The sequence below is a fragment of the Hibiscus syriacus genome, unplaced genomic scaffold (genome assembly GCF_006381635.1).
Source record: "Hibiscus syriacus cultivar Baekdansim isolate YM2019G1 unplaced genomic scaffold, ASM638163v2 tig00110472_pilon, whole genome shotgun sequence".
Classification (NCBI taxonomy): Eukaryota; Viridiplantae; Streptophyta; class Magnoliopsida; order Malvales; family Malvaceae; genus Hibiscus; species Hibiscus syriacus.
Genome location: NW_024062752.1, coordinates 1,480,302 through 1,490,032, shown reverse-complemented (window position 1 = coordinate 1,490,032; position 9,731 = coordinate 1,480,302). Strand labels below are relative to the sequence as shown.

At 31.3% G+C, this 9,731-nt stretch overlaps 1 pseudogene; it reads right to left on the bottom strand.

Moving 5' to 3' along the window:
- Window positions 1-4,574: 4,574 nt before the first annotated feature.
- Window positions 4,575-7,531, bottom strand: LOC120127749 (annotated as a pseudogene).
- Window positions 7,532-9,731: the final 2,200 nt, after the last annotated feature.

The window sequence follows — 9,731 nt, the reverse complement described above, 5'->3', positions numbered from 1 at the left end:
TTCCAGTTTCAGAGTCAATTTCAACTTCATAACGAAGGATATTGCCTCGAAACAACACAACTTGCATTGGATTTCAACTTCACGGTGAAGGATATCCAATTCCCGTGCTCAACTTCACGACGAAGGGGCCATATACAATCCCAACTCCACCAACAGATTGACCCAACTTCACGACGAAGGAGTCATCTGTGACACAGTAATACCGAGAGTCTTTAGGATAGGGTTCACATTCACGACAAAGTATCTTGAACCAGAAGACGATCCAGGAGCTATTAGTTAAAGCTTTGAGTTCGATTTCAACTTCAAGATGAAGGATTCGTGCTCAGAATTTTCCAGTTTTGACTCAGCCTCACAACGAGGGAGTCATTTTGTGATTTAAATTGACAAACCAGTTTCAGCATCAGATTTCAACTCTACAACAGAAGATATTCGATGGGAGTTGCCTCTATATGGATGATGTTGAATGGAAAGTGTGTCTTTTAATCTTTGCCCTATCCCCGTTGCATGACTTTGGGCAAAGAGGGGTAGCTGTAGACATACTTTATATGACCGAAATATATTTATATTATATATATATATATAATTATATATATTGTATAAATATTATTATTATTTTTAAAACTAACACATTTTACATTTTGTTTCATTTCTGTATCAGGCCCAAAAATACACGTGGCCCAGCAGAATGTACATTGGCCCAACAAGCCCGTGGGAAACCCTAGTGGCTTCAGCATCTCATCCAGCACCGCTTACCCGAGAGATCCCTACAGCCACACACATCTCAGCAACACCAATTTTCTCGGCAACCACCAACGCCACTCCGACCATTTCGCACAGCACATCAACGACGTGGGTACCTAGAACTCACCCACAACCAAGCAACAGAATATCAACGCAATTAGGACTCTAGATTTGAGACTAAAAATAGATTTTTTTTCAATATAAAAACTCATGTAATCGACACATTTGAGACACTGAGATATTACCACGAGGCATACACGCACATAAGCTCACAATAGCAAACACATAGAGAGTCCGAACACTTGTAGAGCATTTTGAAAAAGAAATAAAAGAGGTATATATTTCCGTTTTTACCTTCGATTCGGTCGGCTTGTGTTGCATGCGTTCTCTTTTTCTTTGTTTAAACCCCAAAAAATGAGCTTTAGACTGATGAACGGATGGGCGTTCTCGAGATCTTCATTTGTAGATCTAGCCCCCGATGTCAATAATCTTTGAAAATGTTTTGATTTTCGAAGCGGGGATAGAAAGAGGTTTCGATTGGTGCAGGAAATTTTTGATTTTGCCGTCGATGACCGGCAGCCGGCGCCAATCAACGGTGGTGGTGAGGCGGCGTTTTCAGGGTTCTTGAAGAACCACGGCGGAGCGTTCATCCTATGATGAACAAATGAGAGATTTTGAGTGAGACAGAGGGGCTCTAGTGCGAGAAGAAAGCAAAATGAAGAAGTTTGAAAGTGTTTTTGAATTTTATATTAAACCCGAATGGCCTATGACCCGACCCACCAAACCCCTAGACCCGCGTGTTTTCATTTAACAAGGGGAAAATCACCCTTTTGGTTCCTCGATTTTAAAACATTTAATTTAGACCCCTAAATCAATTTTTGAACCCGAAATCCTTGTAAATTAGCCCTTGAATTTATTTAATCCTTTTATTATTATTTATTATTATTTCTTTTTATTCTATTATACTTTTATGTTATTACGTATTACATTATTATTTTTTATATATATTTCGTTATATGTTTTTTTATTCACATATTATTACTATTATTTTACTAATATTATTTATTTATATATATTTATATTTTATTATCCCTTGGGCCTTTTTTTGTCTACATGTACTTTCTTTCTGACTAAAATTTCCCCTTTTGTTTGTTTCGATAAAGTGGTAGTTTAAGTCAATAGGTTAGGTTTGCTTTATATATATTTTTATTTTTATTTTTCTTCTCCTATTTGATCTTTGAATTTGTATGCATGTTACACGCTTTTATTTACTATCCATTTGCCTTTGATTATTTTTGTTTCCTGGAATGATTTGGCTTTACCTTCCTTATTATTTTAAAATCTTTGTAGATGTTTAGGGTCCCATTTAGGATTTGGTTTGAATATTAGATTTGTTTTAATTTGCATGTTAATGGTGTAGAGACATTCTCGTCTAGAATTTTATAATTGTTTTTGAAGGACTTTATTTTTTATTTTCTTTGGTTTACTATTCTATTTTTTATATTTTTTTTCTTTGATTTATTCAATGTTCATTTATAATTATTATTTTTATCTAACATTTTGACCTTTTTAATAAGAACTTCAACCAATCAAGAGGTAAGTTTTCGGATCGCTATTTTACCTTTTAATTTAAAGTTACATTTTTCTTAACTAAAGGCAAATGAAAATTATATAGTACCGAAAGGGCAGTTTAATGGTGCTAACCCTTCATTGACTGTAACCGACTCCCGAATCCGACACATCACTGGTAAGACGCAGATCAAGTAAGGAATATGGTATCCGATTTACCTATTTGTTTTAAAATAAAAGATCGGTGGCAACTCCAATCCATTTTTCAAGTCGAAGCCCAATAATAAACCATTATTAAAAATGGAATAATACATGGATATTTCTATTTTATAAAAATAAATTAATTATAATCTATATTATAGATGTATTAATTGTAGTATAAATTATAAAATGTTACAAAAATGAATGTATTGATTATGACACAACTTGAATTGTACTTGAATTTTTCTCAGATGAATATTAGGTGAATATAAGTTAAAATTTGTTTAAAAAATTTTAATCATTTAATAATGGGAGTTCATATTTTTAGACAAATAATATTCGAATTCGATATTTTAAAAAATAACAACAAATCTTTTAACTATTAAAATCGATTAATTTTATAAATTGCATAAGAACTTAAAATTTAATTATCAACAATATAAACTAATTTATAGGCAGTAGACCCATTAGAATTTCAGATTTGAGCTTCAAGACTTCATTTCACGGGACTTGAACCTAGGTTTATCGGTTAGAGTAATAATTATCCGCATTCATTTTGTCCTGACCCAAATGTAAGGCCTATATCGAAACCCACTTGAACAATCCAACCTAAATTAGTTCATTTTACTATCAATTTTACCCAAATTTCATACAATGTTCAAATAACAGTAAAAATCCAACTTGTCCTAACTCTAACTGATCAAACATGTTTAATCAGCTCAAACCAGCCACCTTGAGCATCTCCAATGCTACTCTACTGTAGCGAATTTCTGGTTGTGGAGTGCTCCAGCCCTGCGTTGGATCTCTACAGATCGCTACAGTATCACACTACATCTAGTGTGTTACTGTAGCAACGCTACAAAAAAATATTTTTTTAATGATTTTTTATACACATATTTTTTTAATGATTAAATTAGATTAAAGTAGATTAAATTATATTGAAGTAGATTAAATTACAAGATAGATAAAAATACATTGAAATTAGATAAATAAACATACTAATTTTTTGAAACATAAAAATACAACAAACATAAAAACATAGATTTTTTTTATGATTAAATTAGATTAAATTAGAATATATATAATTCGGAGAATTAAAAATATATAATTATGTAATTTATGTTTTTCACATTATTATTATGAATTGTAATTTTCTTATTTATTTGTATTTTCGTAATATTATTTATGAATATTTTATTTATACTTTTTATCTTGATATTTTTAGAAATGTATATGTTTTATTTTATATTTTCAAAATCAATATTATAATAGTTAAATATTATAAATAAAGTAAAGTTAGTGGTAATGTAGAGATAGCGCTGGAGATGAATTATTGTTTCATCTTTAGAGTAGAGATAGAGATGCGCTAGAGTAGAGATGAGCGTTGATGATGGCCTAAACGAACTCAAACCTAAATGGAACTTTAACAACCTCATGTATCATATAATCTGCAACTCAGCTCTATGCATGTTTATTTACTTTGCATATTTTTCCATTGTTGCTTCATTATTTATGTCATTTTATATATCCTTAGTTAACCATGTCTTTACTTTTTAGAGACAACATAACCCTTTCGGGTACTAACTTTTGGACGTTGTAAAGATGCTTCGACTCTTCTTATATGTAACCGACTTTTTAATTTGACAACAATCCCAACCTATAGATATTTGATTATATTTAACAAAAATAATTGATGACGACTCCAACGACGTATAATTTTTTTTTAAATAAACAATTTGATTGACTTTCTACCTTGTGTTCAAAATTTGATCTGAAATTTCAGGAATCAACACGATCTGACAGTCACTAAGTAAAACCTCCCACATTGTTCCATACCCACAGTGATTCACATGTTAGAAATTAGTTGTAATTTTTTAGAACTTACTGTACTTGCTTGTACTCTAGTATAACTAGTAATAGTTGGTTAGTTTTGGAGCCACAAAACTGTTAGTTTGTTAGCAGGTTTGTTAGCTTAACAGACTTGTTTTGTGAGCTATAAAAATAATGTATTAGCAAGTGTATTAATCAATGAATTCAGTCTATTCTTTCGGCATATATATTTTTCAATAGAAACACCCAATGTTAGGGTGGTGCAATAACTGCTCCTGTGGAACCCAACCGCCAGAAACCAGACCTCTCCCTTTAACCCTCTCTTGGAACCCTGCAGGCAGTGCTTCTTTAACAGTCGAGCATCCTTGGGGTGGCTTTAAAGCTACCAAAAATGGTAGCCCACTCAACTCGAAGCCAAGGACCAACTCCTGGAAATCTTTCTGCAGCACACTCTGGCTTCCGAACGAGCAGAACACAACGGACCCTGGCTCGAACTGACTTAGCCAATTAACCCATTTGTCATCGAGTTGTTGGGTCCGCGTTTCAGGCAAGCAAGGCCCTGATAAAAAAAATAGGCTTCCCAACCCTTTACCAACATAGTCAAGAAATGGTCCCTCGATTTCGCGGCAAGTCCTGAAGGCAATTGCATCACTTTCTATCGTACTCTTCCTTATTCGATCTCGAAACGACAGTTCGCTGCCGAATCCTCTGCCTCAAATAACATTGCAGCAGCCTCTTCAGCTTTGAGTTTCACAGTTGAAGAAGGGTAGCCAGGAGGTAATTCCATCACCTTTTCAGCTGTCATTTCCTTGGTTAGTTTCTTAGTGTTTAACGCCATCGACATGGAGGAAACTACTACATAGAATATGGGGTGAATTCCAATTTGGCGAGCCAATTCAGGGATCCAAAACCAGAAATCATAAAAAACAATATCAGGTTTTAGAACCTTGAAGATGGATTCAACTTGATCTCTGGTTTGATCAACGGCAAAAGCAAGGTACTTTTGCTGGTTCAAAGGAACAACAGATGTAGTTTCAGCACCTGGAGTAGGTCATCGACTTGAGGAAGGACGAGAGGAAAGAATTGAATGAGGTTGGGGAATTGGTTCTTGTTTTCAAGCTTTGGTTGAACTCCTTTAGGCAAAAGGAAGGATATTTTATAGCCTCTTTGAGCCAGCTTATTTGAGAGATGAAGGGAATGAAGTGACCATAGGCAACCCATGGAAACATGGCAATGTGAAGCTTTGAGCAGTCGGATTTGCTCATCTTTTTTGCTGACACAGGTGATCCGAGAGGCTAAAGGCATGACATAATTTATAAAGCCTAAAGTCCACCATTGCACAACCAACGCCATTTTTAGTCGGCAAACAAAGTAATTTGTAATAATATTTGAGTGTAAAAAAATCAGACGCAATATTAGCCCCCCCCCCCCCCCCAAGTTAGGGCTTTAATATTATTAAATACATATATTTTTATTTTAATAAAATTTTTGTGAGTTCTTACTTACAATAATATATATATATATATATAAAAGTTTATGTAATGATTTTTTAATAACTATATATTAATTTAATTATATAATAATTATTTGTTCATCTTTATTTTGAAAAATTAGATATCAACTATATTTTTATTATTTCTATTTTGAATTCAAGTTTTCATTTATATTAATCAACTATGTTTTCTAATTCTCAAATAATTAAAAATTAAACTATTTGCTAAAAACAAAAACAAAAACATAAAATATTTTCTATAACCAAACCAGCCCTTGACTTTGTAAAACCTAACTTAAATTTCTCCTCACCGTTTCTTACCATTCTAAAAATTTAAATCTTTTTAAATTTTATAAAATTAGACTTAAGATCTAAAGAAAAAGAATTTTAATCTACGATCTTTGCTTTCTCATCAATATAGAATTGGATATATAATTTACTTTTTCTCTCTTTTTCTAACTATTGAAATTAAAAAAAAACTTTAAAATTAGAAAAATCAAAAATTAAATTTTATGAAAATTCCAAGGGTTTCTCATGAATTTGAAGAAACTTTTTAAATCTTTTATAACTTTTTAAATAATAGAAGTCTCGTTATAACACTATTAATTATTTAATAAAAGAATGATCAAGAATAATTTAAAAGTTAAAAGACCAAAATTGAAACATAAACAAAATTGAATGATGAAAAATGAAATTTATCTAAAAGTAACTTATTTTTATATTATTATTATTATTATTATTATCATTATTATATCGTTGAATAATTGCACAATAAAAACCGTTATCAACTTTTAAGTTGTAAGTTAAAGCTTCGTTATCGTATGTCACATTTGATTTTTGAAATAAAAATATGCAGGATAAAATAACTAGTGTTGTCACATCACATGAATTATTAAAAGAAATGGTATCGAAATGGATCACATTACTTTTGGTAATGTCTAAGGTGATACCGATATATTTAAGTGTAAACTATCACCTATATCATTGAACATTAGGTGTTGAATCATTTATATCATTAAATTTTTAATTTTAACAATTATAACATTGAATTTTGATTTTCATTTCAATTATACTATTTAATCGTTAAACCGTTAATAATCATATCAAAACAATATCATTTTGGTGAGATGTTTACGTCGATAGCCGTCAATCACGTCATCATGTTGTTAACGATTTAAAGATTCAATGGTATAATTAAAACAAAAAAAACATAATTTAATGCTACAATTGATGAAATTAAAAATTTAATGATATCTGATGTAGTTTGTGTTTCAAGAAAACCTCTAATATAATATTAATTATTGTTGTCACATCACATGAAGCATTAAAAGAAATAGTATCAAAATGGATAACATATTTAATGATGGCTAAAGGTGATATCTATATATCAAAATATTTAATATAAAAATAACCAAAAAGCTAAAGTGGAAGCAATGTGTCAAACTTTAACCGTCATGACAAATTTTTGTCCTTGTTTTTGATTGGGGGCATATCCAATGCTGCAGTAGAGTAGAGATAGCGCTGTATTTTTACTTATACATGAACTCCTTTAGGCAAAAGGAAGGATATTTTATGGCCTTTTTGAGCTAGCTTATTTGAGAGATGAAGGAAGGGGATGAAATGACCATAGGCAGTCCATGGAAACATGGCAACGTGAAGCTTTGAGCAGTCGGGTTTGCTCATCTTTTTTGCCGAAACAGGTGATCCCAGAGGCTAAAGACATGACCTAATTTATAAAGCCTAAAGTCCACCATTGCACAACCAACGCCATTTTTAGTCGGCAAACAAGTAATTTGCATATATTTTAAAAGTATAATCTCGGAGATGACCATCCAGCTCAGTTGGTAGAGCACAAGTACTTTTAAAAGCAACCAATGCTTATCTTTCATGAGTCAAAAGTAAAATAAAAAACTTCCCCTAATTCCAGGGTTCATGTTTTTGACTTTTGTATCATGTTGAGTTTATAACTTGGGCCAAAGATTTTTTTTCTTTTTTGTAATGGATTTCATTTATTGAGTCATATATATGTAAATGGACCTATATGTAATATAAATGAGTTTTTATTATTTTTTGTCTTGAATAAAAGTAAGTTATATTTATTTATAACATGAATAATATATGTAATATCCTAAACATCGGGTTAATGACTAAAGTGTAAGAATTCAAAACTTAGTGGTTTGATTTTGATAAATTGAAATGTTCAAGGATTGATTTGAGAACTTTTGTTTAGGATTAATTATCAAAGATTGAAGGATAGAAGGGAAAATGGTCTTTTGGCATGAAATGAATTTAAAATTCATTTTTAAGGTGATATAACATGTGAGGAAAAAGGAAAGAAAAACCTAGAACTTTTCTCTTCATCTTCTCTTCTTCCTTTCTCCATCGTGAACCTTCATATTAAGGTAAGTGATTTTAAAGTTAGTTGTTTCTTTCAATTTTGAATTGTTTTTTAATCTTTGGGCGGTATAGAAGCTTAAGAAAGCTTAAAGATGACTAGAAACCATGAGATTGACGAGTTAGTGATAATTTGGTAAAATGGGTTTTTAAGGGAGTTGATGAAATTTGGTTAGTAATTGGATTTTAAAGGAATATTTGACTTGTCAAAGGTATGAATAAGATGTTTAAAGTGTTAGAAAGGATTGGGAACAATGTTGAAGATTGTGTATGATTTTTAGTTTTAAGTGTTCTATGGAAAATTTTAGCTGTTAAAGGGATTTTAATTGATGTAAGTTTATTGGAATAAGTGTAAATAAGTTTAAGGGCATGAATTGAGTTAGAAGTATGAGATTTAGGTGAATTTTGGGTTAAGTTCGAAGTAAAATAAGTGAAATATGGAGGGTATCAGTACTGGAAGAACAATATTGATACAATATGAATTGGATGAACATCATTGGTACTGAAAGAGTAGTATCGATACTGGGGGTATCGATACCAATAATATGGTATCGACACTGTAATTGAATATGAAATTATAGAATGCAATTTGGGTATCGATACTAAGGTAGGTATCGATACCATAGAAGGAAAATATCAGTACTGGGTGTAGAGTCGAAAGCAAGTGCTGAACGAATTAAGTGAGATCAGATATTCATCGTGGTCATGTTATCGTGTAGATTCAATCGAAAGCAAGTGCTGAACGAATTGACATATAATGATAGACTGAAAGTGAAAAGGAGTTGTTTATGGCTTAAGTAAGGCAAATGTGAGTGCTACTTACTTATTTTATATACAATTGGAGGACGGCTTACGATGAACCAACCTCAAAAATTTTTGAACAAAATTATTTAAACTGTTTTGATTTCATTTCTATGAATATATACATTCTATGTAAAATACTATAAGTATATGAATTATGTGAATCTATTCTATGTGAATAAATGATAATTTGAATAATGTTATATGAAACACTATGAGTATATTTTCTATGTGAATAAATGATAAGTTGAGTAATGCTATATGAAATGCTATGAGTAATTATCATATGAGAATAAATAATAAATTTGGGTAATGATATATGAAATGTTATGAGTATATGTTTTATATGAACAAATGATAATTTGAATAACACTATGTGAATTAATTAAATGGTTAAAGACCAAAGTATATGTTTTGAGAATTAGAGGTATAGTTGGCATGCCAAGAGTCGAGGGTTCTACACGGTCCTTCGGGAGAATTCTATGTGGTCCTTCGGGACATTTCTACGCGGTCATTCGAAACAAATATATGTGGCACTTTGGTGCATATTCTACGTGACACTTCGGTACAAATTCTACGCGACAGTTTCAACTGCAACTATAGTTCACAACCTCAAAGTACTCACATACCTTGAGTTCTCAGTGATATATGTTGGGTTATTAAAATAAAGTAATATGAATTGAAAAATGAATAGTAGTATATG